Source organism: Giraffa tippelskirchi, chromosome 7 (genome assembly GCF_054371585.1).
Source record: "Giraffa tippelskirchi isolate mGirTip1 chromosome 7, T2T-mGirTip1v1.2.pri, whole genome shotgun sequence".
NCBI lineage: Eukaryota > Metazoa > Chordata > Mammalia > Artiodactyla > Giraffidae > Giraffa > Giraffa tippelskirchi.
In genome coordinates this window covers 150,351,094-150,374,995 of record NC_137281.1, presented here as the reverse complement: position 1 = coordinate 150,374,995, position 23,902 = coordinate 150,351,094, and the positions used below count along the sequence as shown (strand labels likewise).

The 23,902-nt window shown below is 42.8% G+C and overlaps 1 protein-coding gene across 12 annotated transcripts in view; it reads right to left on the bottom strand.

Moving 5' to 3' along the window:
• The window catches only part of NRXN3 (neurexin 3), a 1,799,700-nt gene that overhangs the window by 571,121 nt on the left and 1,204,677 nt on the right, over positions 1-23,902 (bottom strand). The window lies entirely within an intron of this gene.

Genomic DNA, 23,902 nt, shown 5'->3' with positions numbered 1-23,902 from the left:
TGGAGCTCTGGATCCCTGCACCACCACTTTACAAGCTGTGTGTCCTTGGGCACGTTACTTAACCTCCCTGGGCTTCAGTTTCCTAAGGATGATGATACCTATCTTCAAAGGATTCCTTTAGGGATCACAGACACTGAAATATACACGAAACATGTGAATGTGGCATATGACAAGGGCTGGATATATAGTAACTGCTACCATCATTACTACAACCCACGGGATGTGAGAGGTTGGACTCAAATACAAAGGAACCTCAGAAAAGGAGAGAGACGCACATGCCAGGCTGCCATTTGAAATGCTGGATTCTCAGAAAAACAAGGATATGTTTTGCTGCTTCCACTCAGCAAACACTTCTGCAGGAAAAGAGCTCAGATCCAGAAAGCTGGGGAACTGAATATTGATCCACTCATTTCCAGAGTCCCCTTATTAGAACTGGATCCTCTCGCCTACTTCTCGCTTCTCAGTGCATCTCACCTCCCCTCCTCCAACCTTCAGTCCCCCAATCCATCCCTCCTACACACACACACAGCTAAGTCCGAGACTGTGAATGAGGAGTCACACAGCTTTTCCCCATGTGTGTGTGCATACACACCCACAAGGGGATTGATCTCATATTGTCTTCCAAAAGCCTGAATGATTTGCTGGAACCCTGCCTGAGAGAATTAGGTGCTGCCTGCCACATGCAAGGGAAGATGTGTAAAGGTTGGATTTGCAGCTAATAGAAAAATCTATTTCTTTCAGTTTCACTTCTGTCACACAGTGACCACTGTGTTCCCTACAGGAGCTTCCTCCTCCTTCGGCAATAACCACCCAGGTGACAGAGCTCAGGCAGCAATATGAGCTGCCGAGGTTGAGTGCTGCCCTATTAGCTTTACGACCACTGGTTCAGAATGGCCTTGCAGTGTCCACAGCCCATCTTAATGAAGATGGGCAAGACAGCTGCCAATGAAATCAGATTTCTCCTCTTTCTTCCTCTTCATCTGGAAGTCCATCAAACTTTCATCTTCACAGCAGAACGGCTATGAGACTGACACTCAGCCACAGTCAATCACCGCTGATGGGCCACACGGTTGTTTCTGGGAAAGTGAGCTGAGAATTTGCTTTGCTGCCAAGTGGCAGGAAGAAAAGGAGGGGGCAGCTTTTTTGCCCTTTTTCTCTGAGCAATAAAATGCAACAAAACCATATAGCATGTTTAATGTAATATAAAGGAAATGAAATCCTCTGGAAAGTCAGAAGCATCATATATATGGAAGCCACTCTTATAATTATGTCCTTATGTGTGGTAATAGCAGTTTCTTTGTTAGACCAAAGGCAAGAGATTTCCTAGATAAAATAGGGCAGGTGTGTGGCCCCACTCTCAGCTAAGACCTGATCTTTATAATCTTTATAAGACCTGTTCTTTATAATCCTTGCGCTGCCAAAGTTCGAATCTGCATATTTCTGTTAAGACCCGGTTCTCAGCTGAGTTGTGATTTTGTGGTAGATTGTTAGCAAATAGAGCAAGAATTCCTTCCATCGCCACATGCCCACACTTCTGCGATGGGACTTGGCTACTTCTCAAGTTGGAGGTGGACTCTAGCTCCCCAGCCAGTTGAATCTGGCTCTGAGAACTGCCTTAACCAATTGAATGTCAGAAAAGCATTATTGTGTGACTTCCAAGTTCTTAAAAGTTTCTTGTTCCTGTGGTTATCATTCTCCTAAAATGCAACCCTGAGACCACTGTGTGAAGAAGCCTGGGCTAGCCAAGTAGAGGGTGAGAGGCAACACGGATCAGAGATGGCCACACCACCTGAGGTTCCCCCAAACTAACAGCCAGAACCAACCACCAGACATGTCAATGAGACCATCGGAGACCATCACCTTCCATCCCTCGATCAACTAAAGGCACAAGAGGGACACCACGTGAGACTTTCAGAATTACCCAGCTAGATTCGACTCTTAATTGCTGACCCACAGAATCACCAGCAAACAGCATGGTTGGTTTAAACATAGTCATTGGAAATGTTTCAGAGTAGTATGTTATAGCAGAATTTCTAACAGAAAAACACTTCACCCACAAAGCTTTCTTTGAAGGATAGTAGAAAGCACCTTGTGTAATGAGTGAAACAAATCCAAAGCCTTGCTCCAGCACTTGCTAACTCTTGACCTTGAACTTTTGAGTCAAGGTCTCAAACTTGACTTAACTTTTGAGTCTTGGATCTATCCTTGAGTGCCTTCAAGGATAAAATGTTAATAGTTTAAACTGCCAAGGGGATCATATGAGATAAGACACGTAAGCACACCTAAACAGAGGCCTTGGCACACACTCACTCTTTTGACATTCGTAACTTCCTACCTCATTATAGTTATCTGAGCAAATAAATGCTGCTAGATCTTCAAGGACAAGAACTTCATTGATCTTTGCATCATTCATAACATACAGCACAGGTCTCATACATAGCTGATAGTCAATGCATGCATATTGACTCAGTACTCAGATATCCCCTAAGATACAGCTTGGCTTTATGCTGCCATATTTGCTGGGAATTCTGAAAGTGATGATAAGAACAGATTTGTGGGGAAACAGATTGCACTAACTTTGATTAAGTCCCTGTACCTCTTGGATCCTCCATTTAAATATCTTTATCTTTGAAAAGGAGAAAATTGACTATGATCTCCAAGATTCCATGCAGATCTAAAATCCATTTATCATACTCAGAACACTGGTTAGCATTTACTGACCACTTAATGTGTGAGATTCCATGCTCAGTTCTTTGGGTAGATAGAAAATGTTAATCACAACAACCTTAAGTCTTAAGTCTAGGGCAGAAGACAGCAAATTCATCCCCCCTGTGGCAGAGTTGAGTAGTTACGGTAGAAGCAGAGACAGTATATCCCCAAAAAAACAAAGATGTTTACTCTTTGACCCCTTCCAGGAAAAGTTTGTTGATCTCCAGTCTAGCATAATGGGCTTCCCAGGTGGATTAGTGGAAAGAATCTGCCTCCCAATCAATGCAGGAGACAAAGGAGAGACAGGTTCAATCCTTGGCTTGGGAAGATCCCCTGTAGGAGGAAACTGCAACTCACTATAGTGTTCTTGCCTATAAAATCCCAAGGACAGAGCAACCAGGCTGGCTACAGTCCATAGGGTTGCAAAGACTCAGACACGACTGAGCATGAATGCACACACGGTCTAGAGGAATCTGCTGAGTGATCAGTCACACCCAGTGTGATCAATGACACTCAGAGTCTACATTCCTTCCACTAGGCTCCGTGCTGCCCACTTACTACCTCACTCATTTAATCACTCACTCATCACACCTGATCTTTCAAACAGCAGCTCACAGGCAAGGATATGCCGAGGAAAAATGTTCAAGACCTCGGTAAGAGCAGCTGAGGAAATGTCAACCATGGTCTCTGCGTGTGCATCTAGTTAAGAAAACATGCCCATCTGGCCTCCCATAGCTAGAGGCCATGGAGTTACTCTCAGCACTAATTGAAAAATAAGGAGTGAAAAGATTTGCTTTCAGCACAAACTTGAATGACTAGAATTACATCTTTATTATCTGAAGTGAGAGCTTGTGACTTGTCAACCTCCACCTGTTCTGGTATTGGGAAGAAACACCACAGAAATTTGCCTCATCTCTTGACTGGCTAGTTACAATCCATTTTTAGAAAACCTGATGATTATAAAAATCTATCTGTTAATACAAATGTACCAGAGGCTTGTCACACATAATACAAAATTACCTGGTGCTTCAGAAACAAAGCGTTCAGCACAGAGAACTATGGAGCTTAAGTAAAAATCTATTACAAATGCACAGACATGAATGCAAATATCTCTGAGCTGATCAACAAGACTGACTGGGAAACGCAAAGCATTTCCAAAGAGGAGTGATCATTAAATGGCCGTATTTGCAGAAACAAGTCTCTCCTACAAAGAGGAATGACGTAGAACATAGAACAATACTTTGAAAGTTGTGAAGCAGTTTATAAGTGAGAGGGATTATACTTATTTCTATCTTTTTCATTGCTTTTGATCCTGACCACTAGCAACATGAAATGATTCTTTCCCCTACTCCTCAAGGTATTGGGTTGTTACATAGTCAGTTCAGTCGCTCAGTCGTGTCCGACTCTCTGCGACCCCATGAATTGCAGCACGCCAGGCCTCTCTGTCCATCACCAACTCCTGGACTCTACCCAAACTCATGTCCATCGAGTCGGTGATGCCATCCAACCATCTCATCCTCTGTCGTCCCCTTCTCCTCCCGCCCCCAATCCTACCCAGCATTAGGGTCTTTTCAAATGAGTCAACCCTTCGCATGAGGTGCCCAAAGTATTGGAGTTTCAGCTTCAACATCAAACCTTCCAATGAACACCCAGGATTGATCTCTTTTAGGATGGATTGATTGGATATCCTTGCAGTCCAAGGGACTCTCAAGAGTCTTCTCCAACACCACAGTTCAAAAGCATCAATTCTTCGGTGCTCAGCTTTCTTCACCGTCCAACTCTCACATCCATACATGACCACTGGAAAAACCATAGCCTTGACTAGACAGACTTTTGTTGGCAAAGTAATGTCTCTGCTTTTAAATATGCTACCTAGGTTGGCCATAACCTTCCTTCCAAGGAGTAAGCGTCTTTTAATTTCATGGCTGCAATCACCATCAGCAGTGATTTTGGAGCCCAAAAAAGTAAAGTCTGACACTGTTTCCACTGTTTCCCCATCTATTTCCCATGGAGTGATGGGACCAGATGCCATGATCTTAGTTTTCTGAACGTTGAGCTTTAAGCCAACTTTTTCACTCTCCTCTTTCACTTTCAGCAAGAGGCTCTTTAGTTCTTCTTCACTTTCTGCCATAAGGGTGGTGTCATCCGCATATCTGAGGTTATTGATATTTCTCCTGGCAATCTTGATTCCAGCTTGTGTTTCTTCCAGCCCAGCATTTCTCATGATGTACTCTGCATATAAGTTAAATAAGCAGGGTGACAATATACAGCCTTGACGTACTCCTTTTCCTATTTGGAACCAGTCTGTTGTTCCATGTCCAGTTCTGACTGTTGCTTCCTGACCTGCATACAGGTTTCTCAAGAGACAGGTCAGATGGTCTGGTATTCCCATCTCTTTCAGAATTTTCCACAGTTTATTGTGACCCACACAGTCAAAGGCTTTGGCATAGTCAATAAAGCAGAAATAGATGTTTTTCTGGAACTCTCTTGCTTTTTCGATGATCCAGCGGATATTGGCAATTTGATCTCTGGTTCCTCTGCCTTTTCTAAAACCAGCTTGAACATCTGGAAGTTCACTGTTCACGTATTGCTGAAGCCTGGCTTGGAGAATTTTGAGCTTTACTTTACTAGCATGTGAGATGAGTGCAATTGTGCGGTAGTTTGAGCATTCTCTGGCATTGCCTTTCTTTGGGATTGGAATGAAGACTGACCTCTTCCAGTCCTGTGGCCACTGCTGAGTTTTCCATATTTGCTGGCATATCGAGTGCAGCACTTTCACAGCATCACCTTTGAGGATTTGAAACAGCTCAACTGGAATTCCATCACCTCCACTAGCTTTGTTCGTAGTGATGCTTTCTAAGGCCCACTTGACTTCACATTCCAGGATGTCTGGCTCTAGGTGAGTGATCACACCATCGTGATTATCTGGGTCATGAAGATCTTTTTTGTTACATAGTCACACCTGTGCAAATTCTGATTCCTACTTGGAAATGTTCCTCCTTTCAATGTCTCTGTCCTGTATGTGTGTTAGTCACTTAGTCGTGCCTGACTCCTTGCGACCCCATGGACTGTAGCCCACCAGGCTCCTTTGTTCATGGGATTTTCCAGGCAGGAATACTGGAGTGGGTTGCTATTCCCTTCTCCAGGGGATCTTCCCGACCCAGGGATCGAACCCAAGTTTCCTGCATGGCAGGCGGATTCTTTACCGTCTATGCCACCAGGGAAGCCCTTATCTCTATGCTCAGGTCAGTTTAGTCACTCAGTTCTGTGTGACTCTCTGTGACTCCATGGACTGCAGCACACCAGGTTTCCCTGTCTATCACCAACTCCCAGAGCTTGCTCAAACTCATGTCCATCGAGTCAGTGATGCCATCAAACCATCTCCTCTTCAGTCTTCCCCTTCTCCTCCTGCCTTCAATCTTTTCCAGCATCAGAGTCTTTTCCAGTGAGTCAGTTCTTTGCATCAGGTGGCCAAAGTATTGGAGTTCAGTTTCAGCATGAGTCCTTCCAGTGAATATTCAGGACTGATTTCCTTTAGGATTGATGGGTTTGATCTCCTTGCAGTCCAAGGGACTCTTGAGAGTCTTTTCCAACACCACAGTTCAAAAGCATCAGTTATTCAGTGCTCAACTTTCTTTATCTCTATCCTGGTGGTGCTGGTGGTTTAGTCGCTAAGTCATGTCCAACTCTTGCAACCCCATGGACTGTAGCCCGCCAGGCTCCCTGTCCACGGGATTCTCTAGGCAAGAATACTGGAGTGGGTTGCCATTTCCTTCTCCATATCTCTATCCTACTTGGGCCCTTATTACCTTTATTTTGACGATGGCAACAGTGTGCTAATTAGTCCTTCCAAATTCAGTCTCTTGTCATACCAATTTACCCTACATGGCACTACCAGAGTAAACCAATTTTATTTTTAAGCTAATTCATTTATTCATCAAGTGCTGCATGATCATCTGTTTGTTGCACTCCCAGCCATTGTTCTTGGAGCAAAAACAGATGCGATTTCTGACTAAGGTTGGCAGATAAAACACGGGATACCCAGTTAAATTTCGTTTACAGAAAAATAACCAAAAATATGTAGTATAAACATGTCCTAAATATTGATTGAGACATATTGATACTTCAAACTTTTTAAAAGATGGTCATTTATGTAAATATCAAGTTTAATTGGACATCTTGCATTTTATTTTCTTAATCTCATAACCCTATCTGACCCCAGTGGAATGTTCAATCCATCTGGGGAAATAGCTATTGATCAAATAATCTCACAACTAAATGAGAAGCAGCAACAAGAGGAGAGTTCCAGAAGGTTATGAGAACCTTTATTTGGGGAATTTGAATTTCTCAAGGAAGTGGAATTAGGCCAAGGTTTAATGAAGTTTGTGTTAGGAAATATAGTCAGAGATAAGCAGGGTGAAGGCAAGGGGTTAGTTTTTGTTCCCGTTACAGAGGGAATGGTGTGATCTGATTGGACTTCACCTTGTAGGCTGGGGGAAGCTTATGGGAGAATGGTGTGATCAGACTGGTGAAATGCATGGGGCATGGACAGAAGGGACGATCAGAGGCTTAGTAAGGTCTGATATTTTCTTGGGCTCCAAAATCACTGTGGACGGTGACTGCAGCCATGAAATTAAAATTAAAAGACATTTGCTCCTTGACAAACCTAGGCAATATATTAAAAAGCAGAGACTTAACTTTACCTACAAAGATCCGAATAGTCAGAGCTATGTTTTTTTTCCAATAGTCATGTACAGATGTGAGAGTTGGACAATAAAAATGGCTGAGCGCCATTGAAATGATGCCTTCGCATTGTGGTGTTGGAGAAGATTATTGCAGAGAAGGCAATGGCACCCCGCTCCAGTACTCTTGCCTGGAAAATCCCATGGGCAGAGGAGCCTGGTAGGCTACAGTCCATGGGGTCGTTAAGAGTCGGACACAACTGAGCAACTTCACTTTCACTTTTCCCTTTCATGCACTGGAGAAGGAAATGGCAACCCACTCCAGTATTCTTGCCTGGAGAATCCCAGGGACGGCGGAGCCTGGTGGGCTGCCGTCTATGGGGTCACACAGAGTCGGACACGACTGAAGTGACTTAGCACGAGCAGAAGATTATTGAGAGTCCCTTGGACAGAAAGGAGATCCAACCAGTCCATCCTAAAGGAAATCAACCCTGCATATTCACTGGAAAGACTGATGCTGAAGCTGAAGCTCCAATACTTTGGCCACCTGATGTGAAGAAATGACTCACTGGAAAGACCCTGATTCTGGGGAAGATTGAAGGCAGGAGGAGAAGGGGATGACAGAGGATAAGATGGTTGGATGGCATCACCGACTCAATGGACATGAGTTTGAGTAAACTCTGGGAGTTGGTAATGGACAGGGAAGCCTGGCGTGCTGCAGTCCATGGGGTCGCAAAGAGTTGGACACGACTGAGCGACTGAACAATGAAAAATGTCTGTTAATGAGGTTGCTGCAACTATCTGGGTGACATGGTTGAAACTATTGTGAGGATGGAAAGGATAGATCTCCATACTTTAAAAGAGTTTGTAACCACACTGTAAGCCTTTGAGTATGGGATCCACATTTCAATTGTCCACTGTAAAGCATAGCCCAGGTCCTTGCATTGCTCATTGTAAATATTTAATGAGTGCCAAGATCAGTGAAGGTGCATCAGACTTCTCTGCCCCTAACTACACTTCTGCAAGTGCTCTTCTCTCTGCTGTTCTCCTCGATCTCTTTACCAGAAACGCTCCACAAGATACTCGGTCTTGCAGAGCAGGGCAGTGGACAGAAACTGGGGGTCAGTTTCTGCCCTGTCACTGAATACTTGAATGACTTCAGTCAAGACATTTACACTCCTTCAGTCCTGATTACATCAGCTTAAAAAAAAAAAAAAAAACAGGGACAAATAACAATTCTACTACTTGTCCTTCTGCTGCAGAGATCTATGGCAAGGATCAAAACAGATCTTGCATTTTCTCTGCAACAATGTAAAACACTCTATAAAAATCAAGTAACTTTACAAAAATACACCAAAACGATGTCAACCACAAGGGAGAACTGGCCAAAATGTTGAATACGGATTTCTCGTGCAGTCTCTAAAATGGAATGAATTGAAAACATAGCACCCTTTTGTACATAATACATAATTACCTGCTACACACTACAAAATTTACTACATCATTGATTTAAAATCCATATTGAACACTTAATTTGTGCAAAAAAAAATAAAAAAAAAACCCGCTGGTCAGCGGGAGGAACTGAAGCCGGAACAATCACAGGAAAACAAACCATCCTCCTCCTCAGAGTCATCCTTCTAAATGACATTTGGATACCTCCTATTCTGGGCAGATTGTACATTTTTCTTCTCAAGGCAAACCATCTTGAGTCAAGAGCTCCTTGGGTAGTTAATGGTATCATGTGATGAGCCTTAAAACTCTCCTCTCATTTTACTCTTGATTAAAAAGAAAGGAAGCACAAGATCTAAGCCCTTGTCCGATTTACACTTCAATTTAATTTCTTCCTTTCTCTTTTCTCTTTCCTTTCACTGGATGAAACCTTCCATGTAATTAGGCTTGAAAGCTCTCGTCAAACCGTTTGATTGAACTGTGGCACGCTGAGTTTCCCTTCCAGGCTGCCGGGGCAGAGAGAAAGTGGGGACCCAGTGAGGGAGCGGTGGCTGGGACGGAGTAAGGACCTGATTCTGTGATGATGGCAAGGAAGGAAACTCATGCGAGTGTCTGGAGTAACTTGGCTCTCACGATCTTGGATCTTTCCATGCTGATGTATTCCCTCAGCTGTCCCAGAGACAATCTCAGTCTCCTTGTTCACAGCAAAACAGGTGATACCTGGAAAGCTTTGGGATCTAACACTACCTATGGTGTAGCTCAGAGAGGACCAGTGCTTCTGTTTTAACTTGCTTCTAATCTGAAAAGCGTGATTTGGGAAGCCAGGCTGTCCAAGTTTCTTTCTATGAAAAATAATTTGATTGGAAAAGGTCCCTACAGACCCCTTCCTACTCCGTCGTTTGATAATTTCACACATGCAAAACAGCTTTGAAGGCCAATGAAGAGCTTCCATCAGAATATTCCTTTGGAAGCATGACCCCAGGGCCTGAAGAACACACTGTCCAGGTAGCGGCTCTGTTTCTGAGGGACTGAGTTACCTTGTGCAGGGAAATAAAGGATCGCTATCTCAACATTATCTCAAAGAGTGTTCTTATATGACAGCTAGTCTGAAAGTGAAAGTAGCTTAGTCACGTCTGACTCTTTGCGACCCCATGGACGTATAGTCCATGGAATTCTCCAGGCCAGAATACTGGAGTGGGTAGCCTTTCCCTTCTCCAGAAGATCTTCCCAACACAGGGATTGAACCCAGGTCTCCTGCATTGCAGGCAGATTCTTTACCAGCTAAGCTACAAGGGAAGCCCGATAGCTAGTCTAATAGATTCAAAACAACTGACAGATGATGGGGATGGCAGTACATATACAATGAGCCCCTGGTGTCTAAAACCCAATAAATAAATCACTTGAAAGACAGGGACTGGCTATAGAGGGCCAGGTCTCCAGGTTTACATTCCTATCTCACACTAACACCGTTCTTTTCTTAAACTGACTTCCCTGGTGGCTCAGACGGTAAAGCGTCTGCCTACAATGCAGGAGACCTGGGTTTGATCCCTGGGTAGGGAAGATCCTCTGGAGAAGGAAATGGCAACCCACTCCAGCATTCTTGCCTCAAAAAACCGGCGGATGGAGGAGCCTAGCAGGCTACAGTTCATGGGGTTACAAAGAGTCAGACACGACTGAGCGACTTCACTTTTTCTTAAATTATAATCAGCATGTTAACATGAGCTCTATGATGCAACGCAATGATAAACGACATCAGAGCAATAAGGGAGAGATACTGAAACATTTCTATGTCTATAATGTGCAGCAGGCCTAGGCCTCATATCTGTTCCTTACATTCCAGGTCAGGAACTAATAAGGTTGCTATCAAGGCCTTTACACTACATCACACTTTTCAGCTCACACATTCACCCACATGTGTATGTACACACACATATCACTCAATCTGAAAACCACTGACACTCTTGAAATAGTCACTTGATTAGTTTATCCTCATAATTAACAAGCTCCTGACATATGTATGTAAGGCCAGGAATAAACGTAGTTTCAAAGGTGATCTAATAAGAGTAAAGAGGTATCTTGGAAATCATCAGGATTGTGCCTGTTAGTGCTGATAGAAAGACGAATACCAAACTTGTCAAAATAAAGATGGCAGGTTACTTCAAGATCGTTAATCGCAATTCTCTCCTTTTGCAGGCAAGAACTAAAACCAGGAAAGTTGGTGGTCTGCTTAAAAGTATAACTTGAGGAGAAAACCTTTGTGATGGAAATTAAACTTCCTGATAAATGACTTTCTCTACAGTGAATCAAAAATGAGGTGGGTGAGTCACAAATGGCTCCATTATCAATAGAAGTGTCCCTCATTCTCAGGCCCTTAATCGCATATGTAACCATTCCCTGCTAGCTGACTTTGAAACTTATCTGAATTTCCAAAGGCTGCTTCAGAAAGCACACATAATTTTCTATAATACAATAGGACTTGTGAATACAGGGATGTGTTCTGATCAGCTGTTCTCAATACCAGGGAACAGGTTGTACATTTGTGCAGATTACTTGACCTAAAAGTTCAACATAGTCAGTCCTCTCCTCCATGTCTGTGGGTCTCTTATCCACAGATTCAGAGAACATTGGATTGAGAATATTTGGGAAAAAAGTTCCAGAAAATTCAAAAAAGCCAAACTTGAATTTTCTGTGCAAAGGCAATATTTGCATAGAATTTACATTGTATATACAACTATTTGCATAGCATTCACATTGCATTAGATCCCTGGAGAAGGAAATGGCAACTCACTCCAGTATTCTTGTCTGAGAAATCCCATGGACAGAGGAGTCTGGTGGGCTACAGTCCACAGGGTTGCAAACAGTTGGACCCGACTTACTGACTAAACAACAACAAAAACAACACATTATATTAAGTGTTATAAGTTACCTTGGGGATGATTGAAATGATACAGGAGAATGTGTATGGGTTAAGGTAATTGCAAATACTGCACTGTTTTATTGCAAAGACTTGAATATCTGCAGACATCCATACCTCATGGGTGTCTTGGAACCAATCCCCATGGATATTGAGAGGTAACTGTAGATGAAAGGGGTTAACTGCTAAGTGAGTGGAGAAACTTGAGGTAAATTACTTAATTCTCTGAGACTCAATTTCTTTTCCTGTAAATTCATAGTAATAATGGGCTTCCCTGGTAGCTCAGACAATAAAGAATCTGCCTGCAATGCAGGAGACCCAGTTTCAGTTCTTGGGTCAGGGAGATCCCCTGGAGAAGGAAATGGCAACCCACTCCAGTATCCTTGCCTGGAGAATCCCATGGACAGAGGAATCTGGTGGGCTATAGTCCACGGGGTCACAAAGAGTCAGACATGACTGAGTAGTGTGTGTGTGTCTTTGTAATAATGGTACCTACCATGAAGGACGGTTGGCAAAGATTAAATGAGTAAAGCTAAAGCTTTTAGTTCAGTACCTAACTGTAATTTACAAGAAATCCATATTTGGTCATTCAGATGACCAAAATACACTTCTCATATGTATTCATTCTTCATCCACACTTCTGGGATCACAGCTTTCAAACTCCCAGAATTTCCAAAGTGCTGAGAGGATAAAGGTGTCTTTTCTTATGTTAAGGACATGTTACCAACATGACTTTTGGTAAGCACCTTAGGAGCTGGGGTTGGGGGGAAGTCAGTAGAGCCAACCTGGTAATTAGAGGGTTGAAACTTTCGATCCCACCCTGACCCTCCTAGGAGGGCAGAGGGGTTAGAAGTTGAATCAATCACAAATGGCCAATGAGTTAACCAGTTATGCTAATGTAATGAAGTCTCCAAAAGACCACTAAAGGAGAGGGTCTAGATGGGGACTACATGGAGATTTGGGGAGAGGGGCTCATCTGGAAAGGGCGTACCTTGCAGAGAATTAGATGTTCTAAGACCTTTAGGAGAGTATCAGGTACATTCAAAGATTTGGAAAAAAACTGAATAATAATAATAATAATAATAATAATTACTATTATTAAGAATAAAGAAAATATGACTGCCGTTTTTCTAAAAGCACAAAGATATCTCCTTTTTTGGGTTTAGTTTTTCTAAGATTGGATTGACAGAAGTGAACACCCAAAGATGTCCATCCAAGTTCAGGTCAAGAGATACACAATAATTGGTTCAAGGAAAAGATACATTATAAAATCTTGACTATCTAAGTCACTCATAGGACCCTCCTCCCACCTAAACTATTCAGAAGGCCAAATTTTCCCAAGAGCTGAGATTTAGCCTTTAATCATTTTTTCAAACTTTTAAAAAATCAGAGTGCTGCTAAAATTGACCCGAAGAATCCAGGAGAGTCTTGGTTTGTTTTATCTATGAGCTAGTTGTTCAGCCCCTTGGACTGCAAGGAGATCCAACAAGTCCATCCTAAAGGAAATCAGTCCTGAATATTCATTGGAAGGAATGATGCTGAAGCTGAAACTCCAATACTTTGGCCACCTGATGCAAAGGACTGACTCATTGGAAAAGACCCTGATGCTGGGAAAGATGGAAGGCGGGAGGAGAAGGGGACGACAGAGGATGAGATGGTTGGATGGCATCACCAACTCAATGGACATGAGTTTGAGTAAACTCCAGGAGTTGGTGACGGACAGGGAAGCCTGGTGTGCTGCAGTCCACGGGGTTGCAAAGAGTCAGACACGACTGAGCAACTGAACTGAACTGAACTGAGTTGTTCACAAGGGCCTTTCAGCCTTTATTAAAACCAAGGCTTCAAAGCAATCGGCTTTATGCTATTAGTTATCACTTATAAAGAAGCCCCAAAGACGTTGCCACCTATCCCTACTTGCTCATAATAAGTCTAGGACTTGAGACCTGGAATTAAATGGATAATGGAAGCACACTGAAAATTGCTGACCTTTTGTCTACAGCCACTGAAGCAAGGCCAAGCTTGGGAAAGACTAGTTCCTTCTTGCTAGTCATTGCCCCTACTGCAAAGACAAGTATCTCTCCAAGTCCATGTTCCCAAAGCTGACAGCCACAACTGTGCACTTTGACAAGTCTTGCGTGCTCCTCATAAAAGAAGTTCTTTGTATGGCAATTGCAAATTTTAAAACGGGTTCATTTCACCTGGGTGTCGTGGGCTGATTATTCCTTCCTCCTTGTTTGAGCTCTGCAGACAGCCAGATCCTGCCTAGCTCCTCCTCCTTCCCTTCTTTGACAACATCAAATGCCAAAGGTGTAGAGCAAATAAATGTTAAGTAAAACACCGACACTGCTTCAGTTTAATGCTGTGCTCTATCAACCTGCTCCACTGCCTAGCAACCGCGGTGGCTCACCCCAAGTTCATTTTCATTTTAATGTGCTCTACACATAAAAGCGACCTAAATAGATACTCCCAGTTCTGAAGCATATAATCTGTAAACTACAGGAACGGGCGGATCATTTCCATTAGTTTCTTACGTAGTGAAAACCACAATTTGCACCCAAAGCATGTAATTATATTCAAATTCTGAAAGACTGCCTCGGAAACAGTTGAAATTCATAGTTTGAGGGAAAGACACTCAGGAGTAGATACCATTATGGTTTAATGTGGGAGGGGGAGAGACAGGAATATTTCAAAACAGTAAAAAGAATTAAAAAAAAAAAAAAGGGTGAGGACAGTATCTCAGAAAAGGTGGCTTTCAGGATTCTGGAGGTGTTATGTGAATAGAGCCACTCAACAGTGAGTGACCAAGACAAAGAAGGTGTCCCTGAACAATAACTGAGTTGTGGCTTCTGATGGGAAACAAGGACAGGCAAGTACACCGGCCATTTCCCACCTGCTTTCAGGCCATGAGACCCAATCAGGAGAGGGAATGTCTCCTGGCATGGGAACCAGCCTCAATCTGAGCCCTTTCTCACACTAAGGTCCCCATACAAAGGAGACCTTCAGAACACCTGTCAGCTACAAACTGACACCTGCCATTGAGACTTGCCGTCTACCTCTACGAAGATTACATCATGTGCTGCTATAGCTGATGATTGTCAACACTCCCTGAAAGGATTTCAGGGTGGGGAGCAGAAACGAGGCACTCTGTGCTCAGAGAAAACCTGGCAGAACAGGTCTTCAGATAGATATTCTCAGGAGCTGATGTTATGAGTCCAGTTTTTGTATCTCCTCCTATCTAGAAAAGCACAGTGACATGTGATCCTCGTGACTAGCAGTAAACTTCACGAGACTGGCAGAAACTTTCTGGAAAAATCTGTGCTTGATCGCCTGTATTCTCCCTTTACCAAAATCACATACATACTGACCATTCCCCCAGAGTTTCTCAGAAATATCTGAGATGCTGATTCCAAGGCTATACTCCTCATTTTGCAGGCCATGCCAAGTCGCTTCAGTCATTTCTAACTCACTGCGACCCCATGACCATAGCCCACCAGATTCCTCTGTCCATGGGATTCTCCAGGCAAGAAGACTGGGGTGAGTTGCCATGCCTTCCTCCAGGTGATCCTCCCAACCCAGGGTTCCTGCCTGCCAATGCAGGAGATGTCTGAGACTTGGGTTCGATCCCTGGGTTGGGAAGACACCCTGGAGAAGGGCATGGCAACCCACTCCAGTATTCTTGCCTGGAGAATTCCATGGACAGAGGAGCCTGGCAGGCTATGGTCCACGGGGTCACAAAGAGTCAGACACAACTGAAGTGACTTAGCACACATACTCATTTTGACCCCAAATAAAAACTTAACTCACAACACTCACATTGTACATATTTTTTTTAAGTCGACATACCCAAGAATCACACCTCTTAGCACAAAGCCAGACACCTATTAGAAGAATATATAGGAAACAATAATTTTTAAAAAGGCCAGAAAAATCCAATGCTGTTAAGAATCCATTCCTACAGGACTTCATCTGGTTAAGGAGAAAAGGGCAGCAGAGGATGAGATGGTTGGATGGCATCACTGACTCAATGGACGTAAAATTGAGCAAACTCTGGGAGACAGTGGAGGAGAGGGAAGCCTGCATGCTGCAGTCCATGGGGTCGCAAAGAGTTGGACACGTCTTAGCAACTGAACAACAAGGGGAGATCAATCTGGAGCAAAGCATCTTGGGGAGATGAGAAGTCACCCTCTTTGTTGTAAAGAAGGGTGAAGGATGTTGCATCATATTGCCCAGGTTCCCACGTGATTCTGATACTGACTAATGCCCTTGGCTACGTTCCCACTTTGGCCATTGGGGACATCAGGGAATCAGATAACCACTAAGCTCGCTGTGTTTGTTGTCTACTTCTTGAGATGATGGGCTTCCTGGGAGAGCAAAAAGCCAAGAGTTCTGTGGACAGACCCAGCTCTGAAGCCTGGATCTATCCCCATCCTACTTTGGTCCTACTTAAGCTCTCTGAGTCTCACTGTTTTTATTTATGAAATGGTAGTAACCTTGTTAAGGTCAAGGATTGTGAGGATTAAATGAAACCATATATATAAAGCACTGGAAGAGAGCCTGGCACACAAGAGGTGTGCAGTAGATGCTGGCGTATGATCTGAGCAAATTTTTCTCAAAACTCTAAGTAGAAATAAACCACCTGTTCTTTATAAACTCAGTTGTCATTCTGCCCCCTGCCCTGATAACGGTTAAACACCGCAGAGCATTTTAAACACAACACAGAGCTCCTTTCTAGTCTTGAAAAGGTATGTTTAAATGAAAGTGGCATTCTTTCTGTCTCAGCGTGACTCTTTACTGAAGTTGGATCACGGGCTTCATAACATCACAGTGAGCCCCACCTTGTACATTATGCTGCTTCTACAGGAGGGGAAAAGAGAAAACCCGGCTGCAGCTTTGACATAAGTTATTATCATAGTCAAGTAAACAGAACCATAAAATACTGGCAGCCCTAAGGAACTTAGACAGGTTGAAGACACACAGTGGTGTCTTTAAAGACGTACAGATTGGAGAATCATGCCATCCTGGTGCTGAGAACCATTTGGGGAGATCATTTCACTCAACCCTAGTATCACACAAATGAGGTAAAGATGAAAAGGACAATTTTCCTAAGCTACAGTATTAACACACAAACATGCTACATGCAACACAGAAAACTATAGGTAAAAGAAAGAATACAGGTTAGAAAATCAAGCTATCTAAATGCCAAAGTGTTAACAGATTAATACTTTTTTTTAAAATGCCATATCCAGAGTCACAGAGTCAGGGAGAAAGCAAGGAGTAAAATCTATGATCAGCACAATATCCTTTCTATAAGAATTTTGGTTCCAAATTTGGGATCTATAGTTCACTCTAAGGACTCCACCATAAAAACACACTCGCAACTTCTCTATGACCTTTGAGTACCAGTAAGGAAATGACATTAGAAGAAGTTTTCCACTTCCAGATCTGAAAATAGTTGTTTTAAAAGACCTGTTTTTTCTTCCCTAATATAAGCTAGATTAAACATTCTAGTTTTTTATGGATATGGAGCAGTATATAGGGGTATTTAAATTCTGCACAAGTTTGCTAGAGAAGAGGTCCAGTTCTGAATTTCCAAAACAGTCTCAGAATATTTCCTGGAGGCCTTCCCCTTTTGCTTCACTGAGCTTCTAAACCATTTGCTATAATTTGTTATTCTAGGCTAAAGTTTGCCCGGCATAGATTTCTACCTAAGAAGACAGTTACCAAGAGGAGCAAGCTGACCACACAAGTTATCTTCTTTTAGTGCCACAAACAAGGAAGTACATGGTAAGATTTTTCTCCTATTTCCCTTTCCTTGCCTTGGAGGCAAAAAGTGTTGCTACAGATAAGAAATGAAGAAAGCCAGTACTTACATGTTTTTAACTTCAATCTACCAACCTGCAAATAGTCAACACTGAAGCTGGATTTTATACAAAGAATTGAAAGAGCATTATCATTAAAATATCCCCATAACATGTTTCATCTGTACACAGAAATTAAACGAAGCACAACTTGTTTAATTTTTCATACGATTTTGTGATACGTGTATAAGTATTATTAATGCTATTCCCAGTTAAAAGATGAAAATACTGAGTCTTAGTCAACTGACTTATCCAGGTTCACAAGGCTCCTAAGCAACAGGCAAAGACTGAGATCTATTTCCTCCAACTCTAATCTTGTAGTGACTGTTCCCAAACCCACCTAACAGTACCCTGCACCTCAGAAGTCCATCATCATCTACCTGTCATCTTTATTAGCACATGTTCTCAAAATCATTTTTCAGAAATATGTGAATACAAAAAGAAAATTTATTCCCTTTCCCCAAAGTGGTGAATATCTTGCTTGGCGTTTATATCAGCAAGGGCGTAATAATTGCAACAGATTTTCTCAATTGTCTCCCATGAAGTACACAGTTTCCTTCATGTGAGTTTAAAATACAGTTTCATCAAAAAAATTCAATAGAAAAATACTGAAATTGACATATTTTTAAAAGGGCATATTGTTTTCCAAATATTCATATAAGTATTCATACTTATTAAATTTGTTTCTTCCTCACCGAAGGGTGAGATGTGCAAACAGTTGGCAGTACGTGTCTTAAGAAAGGAAAAGAGTGAGTCACTGTAGTTGATTAAAGGGAGTCCCTGGAAGAGAAGGGGCATCAGGCTGGGGTGGCAGCTGGTCTCAACAGAGAGCCGTAGAGGGTGGGCATTGGAGTCTGTCTACAGAGCTCATGGCTGGAGTCACACAGGATCAGCCAGTGTGCACATCGAGGTAGAAGCTCAGTCACTCGAGATAAAGAGGAAAGCAAACACAAGGTTCACTGAAGTTACCAGTGCAGATGTCTCCATATACGTTAATAGGAGTCTTCCCAAGGAGGGTCCAGCTTATCGATATTGTACGTTGCTACCATTATCACTGAAGGTTTAACTTTCCCATTGTAAAAGTTTGAGTTCCTCGGAGATGCTCTGCACAGTACATGTTCACTTTACGATGACTGGGTCCTGGGGGTGGGGGAGGAGGAGTACTCTGAGCTGACCTGTGTCCCCCACAACATTCATATGTTGAAGCCTAGACCTCCAGGACTTCAGATCATGACTATATTTGGAGCAAGGGCCTTTAAAGGGGTACATGTGTACATGCATGCACCCTCAGTCATGTCTGACTCTTCACGACCCCATGGACTGTAGCCCACCAGGATCCTCTGTCCATGGGATTCTGCAGGCAAGGATACTGAAGTGGGTTTCCACTTTCTTCTCCAGTGGATCTTTCCCACCCAGGGATTGAACCTTTGTCTCTTGAGTCTCCTGCAATGGCAGGAGAATTCTTTACTGCTGAACCACCTGGGAAGCTCATTTAAAGGGGTAATTAACTTAAAATGGGGCTCTGAGTGAAACTTAATCCACTTTGACCAGTATCCTTATCAGAAGAGGAAATTCGGACACACAAGGAAACATCAGAGATGAGTGAACACGGAGGACAGGCCCCCCGGAGGACACAGCAAGAAGGCAGCCATCTGCAAGCCAAGGAGAGAGGCCTCAGAAGAAATCAAATCTGCCAAAACCAAAAGGTTGGACTTCCAAAAGGCTGTCCAAAAGGTTGGACTTCCAGCCTCCAGATCTGTGAGAAAATAAATTTCTGTTGTTTAAGCTACCCAGTCTATGATTTTTTTTTTTTTTTATGGCAGCCCTAACAAAATAATATAAGTAAGGAAGTATGATTAAGTTCAAGTTTTATCTTAAGAAATTTGCCTCTCTCCCTGATTACACAGAGTTGTAGTGAAACAAGCTTTCTGAGGTCTGCTCAATTCACTCATTAAAATGTAAAACAGAATATGTTATGCCTTCTAGACAATAAAACAGTAAAGATCTTACTACTGAATTTCAACCATCAGCCAGTTCGGTAAAGGGTTTATTTTTCCTGAAAAGCAACTGTTCCAATTTCCTCTTCTCTTTTCCCTAGGATATGGCAGCCCTTACCTCCGCTGCCCACTCCCACAAAGATTTATGTTGAAAGTCCTAAAGAAACATACACTAGGATAGTATAATCCTCCTACACTGGCCTTTCAAGAACAATTTAATCTCCAGAGCAACCACTTGCCAGCAAACTTTGGAGACACCAAACAATGCATGTAGAGGAGAGAGAGAAAGAGAAGCCAATTTAATTAATTCATCACCAAGGCCAAAGCCATATAAATCATACCATTTTATCTGTCAACCAATACTCTGAATTATTCAGCAATCTGAATCCCAAGAAGGGAGGGAGAAAGAAAATGGTTAGAAAGCAGCTGGCTGAGCAAAAGAAAGTGCTAAACAGATCAGAGCAAAACAAGCCCCAAGTCTGGAAAAACTTCAGAGATGGAACTCTGTGACAATGAATGAGAAGCATTATTTCCTACAAGAGACTCCTGGCTAATGGACCACGAGGGAGACTACTACCACCACCTTTGCTAAGATGATTCAAAGAGGACTTACCTATAGACACAGACACACAGACACAGACACAGACACAGACACACACACACACAGGTTTCTGGTCAAGAGACTTTCTTCTAACACATTGTGGTATATTTTTTTCTTTTACAAAAAAACTGAGTTTTCTGCCCCCAAATGCCTAAAGAGCCAGCAAGCTCTGCTATTTTGTGGAAAACAAAGTAGAAGTCACATACTAAACCTAGGCTCCTTAGAGCAAACTTTTTTAAACTGTAAGTATTGAGACACTTTTAAGTGGATGTGCATTGGACTTCTTAAAGGTGGGAGAGAGTGAAAAGATACAGAAAACTCACCTATGAAACTTAAGGTTGGCAAACAAGTGTATTTTAGTATTTATACGTCCCATGCATGCTCAGTTGCTAAGTCGTATCCGACTCTTTGCAACCTCATGGGATCCAGCCCGCCTGGGTCCTCTGTCCATGGGATTTTCCAGGCAAGAATACTCAAGTAAGTTGCCATTTCCTTCTCCAGTTATATGTCCCATAGCACGAAATTATCTAGGAACTTCAACAAGCATGACACATAGAAGTGTGAAAATAAAGATGACAAAGAAAAAAACCTGAAGGGGTATTTTGAATAACCGAATACTGTAAGTGTGCATTTCACAAGGGATGTTTAGATTTTATAGTAGTTAATTTGGTTGAGTACCTGGATCCTTGTCCCATCTCTCCTATTTTTAAAATTTATAGAAGCATTTCTCTTTCACAAATGACCCAAATACTTCTGAAATTATTCTATGCTGAACAATACATGTCTTATTTAGTTTTCTATCCTTAGCAGATTACACACAGCCGAGCACATAGTAAATACCCAATACATGTTAGTGCAGTAGAAGCGAGCATGCAAGGAAGCAACAAGCCTCAGAGAAGGGACTGAGTGACGGGTGAAAGCTTACTAGACTCCAAGTAAGAAGAGAGTTCATTCTATTCAGAGACACAATTTTCACCCAAGACTGTTTTGCATATTCCAGCAGGTGTGCTCTTAGTCTCCCCAACTTATAAAGGAGCTCAGCCTGCTCTAGGCTGCCCTGGGATCAATATTTTAGGCAAAATCTATACATAGTAAATTTTTTAAAGAACAGAATCAAGCATGGGTAGAAGATCAGCTGTTTGGAGGATTTCTCTTTCTTCCCATCTGTTTTTGTGTGAGTTTCACTATAGGATAGGAGGTTTTAGACAAAGGGGGTGCTCATTAACAGGGCAGCTCTGAGGACCTCCAGCTTATCAGGAAATGGACAAAGGGAACAAGGGTAGAAAACAAAACAAACAAACAAAACATCTCCTTGAGTCCAGAGAACATTATCGGACTCAAGGTCCCAGTGTTCATTTAAACCAGAATGAAGGGCCTTTACTTCCTCACAGACAGTAGAAATGGCTGCTTTTAACTCTGGAATCCGGTTGGAGGAAACTGTGAGTAACAACCATTAGCCTCCTACCACGTCCATCCAAAACATTTTTGAAAACAACTGCTGATAGCTAAGCCTTTGTCATGGACGCAGGGAAAGCAAGGGTACTCCAAGTAAGAATGAGGGTCATTAAGGAAGCACTGAGGGGTCTTCTGGTCATTTCAGGCAGAAAAGGGCACAGCTTAGACATGGGATTGAAGCCAGAGTTGGGGATGTCTTGTTGCTTGCAGCTCCTCTTGATTTCAAGCCCCCAAATATGAATTAAACATGCAAGGAGCCTGCCTAATATACATGCATTTAGTCTCCAAGCCCAGATCAATGGGATGGGACCTCAGGATCCAAAGAAGATACTGAAAGAGTTGATTTTGTGAGCTTTCTTGTCTTCAGTCATGCTAGACTCTTTAAGTTCACTGCATTCTACAGCTCTGAAAGGACTGAGGGCTTTTTCTAGGCTCTCCAATCATTTACTTGGTTCTCCTTTTTCTGTTGTGCCGAATCTTATCAGATGTAGGTTAATGAGAAAGTAGACTGGGAACCAGTTAAGAAGATTTAGAGGGTCCTGAGCAACCAATCAGGGAAGAAATAAAGTAAATAGAGAAGAGTTGTGTTTAACCTGTGCTGGGCTCAACCCCTCTAGCCCCCTCAGCTGACTGAGAGAGGGAGGGGGACCGAGCCAGAGGGAGAGGAAGAGATTGACAGATTTAAGAATGCCAGGGCAGTATTGCATGTTTCCTCACTTAACTACTTGCTGCTTTTAACTGTTTATATCCCAAACAGACAACACAGAGACCCTGCCAGCCTATATAACCTCTAACAAATGCATATCTTCATCTCCCTGCTGATCATTTACACTAATTAGCAAAATTTAGCTAATTATCGCTGAGCGTTTCCATGTTTAATTATGGCTATTAGTAATAGTCTAGCTTCCTCCATCTCCCACCCCACTCTTTTCCTTTCTCACCCTTTACAATCCCATCCCCCACTCACTGCCAGTCCCTTTCCTCCTTAGAAACTGACAGTTTCTATTTCCAGGAAATTGCTTTTGCCTTTTTGGTGGTTGTGGCTCTTTCCTCTCCTAGGGTGTTTTTTTTTTGTTGTTTTTTTTTTTCCTGAAAGTCTACACCAAAACCCAGCAGGAATCACAGAGAAAACAGCAACCAGATCAAGATCAAGCACTCCCTCCTCCCCACCACCTCCTCTCCACCCACCAGTACAAGCTCTGAGCCGCTTGACGACTCCATCAAATAAAATGTACAGAAAGAATCAGAGCCAGTGGACATGCTGGCATTTGCTCCATGTGCTTCCACTTAACACTACAGACAGCACAGCACAGAGCAGGAACCCAGGGCTGGGAGGCGGTGGGAAGAACAGACGTTCTCAACAGGGTCTGGATGTGACAGGTCTTCAAAATACACGCTAGGGCAGGGGACCTCCAGGGCTAAGGCAGGGGACCTCCAGGGCGGTTTGCTCTCGCTGCTCCCTGAAGGGCTGCTCCTGCAGTTGGGCTCTGTGATCCCAGCTATCCTCGCCGTCAGAGTGGAGTGCATAGTAAACAAATAATGAAGCTCCCGTCTTCAGAACAGTTTACTACAGCAAGCGCCAACCTCAGTGGCAGACATCACCCTTTTCAGAGGTAGCCTGCTCAAAGCTGAGTATCATTTTAAGAGCAAGAGATCTCTTCTTTCCCTCACTATGCAAAGAGGGTCGTTTAGAGCAAAACACATCATACCTGCATGGTGTGAACAAGCCCACCCATGCTACCCTTAGTGGAAACAAACTCCCATCAACGGTGGGATTAAAGTGGCAACAATTTACACTTGGGTAAATTATAAGTGGACTTTGCCTTATCTTATGCATTGCCTCCTCTCAGGTAGTTAGCAATATTAGGTATATAGTATAGCTGCTCTCTCCATCCGACATGTGGACAAACTTAAAGCTGTGCAAATCAACAGTAATGACCACTGGTTATTACAAAATATTTTCTGCCTCTCTACACTCAGCTACTTTCCCCCACTCCCCAACCTTAACCACTTTATAGCAGGTCAATCAGCTTCAGGCTGAAGACCTAAGGATTCCTGCTGCCTGCTATTTTCCCAGGACTAGCTCTCCAACATGATCAGAGAGAAGAAGGGTAAAAACAAGGTGAATGAATGGATTCTCAAAAGTGCAGCACTGGGGACTTATCTGATAAGTTGCCTGCCATCTGTTGGGTGAAGGAAGCGGAGAGTTCCAAAGGGGAGAATGCCAGTGCTTGTGC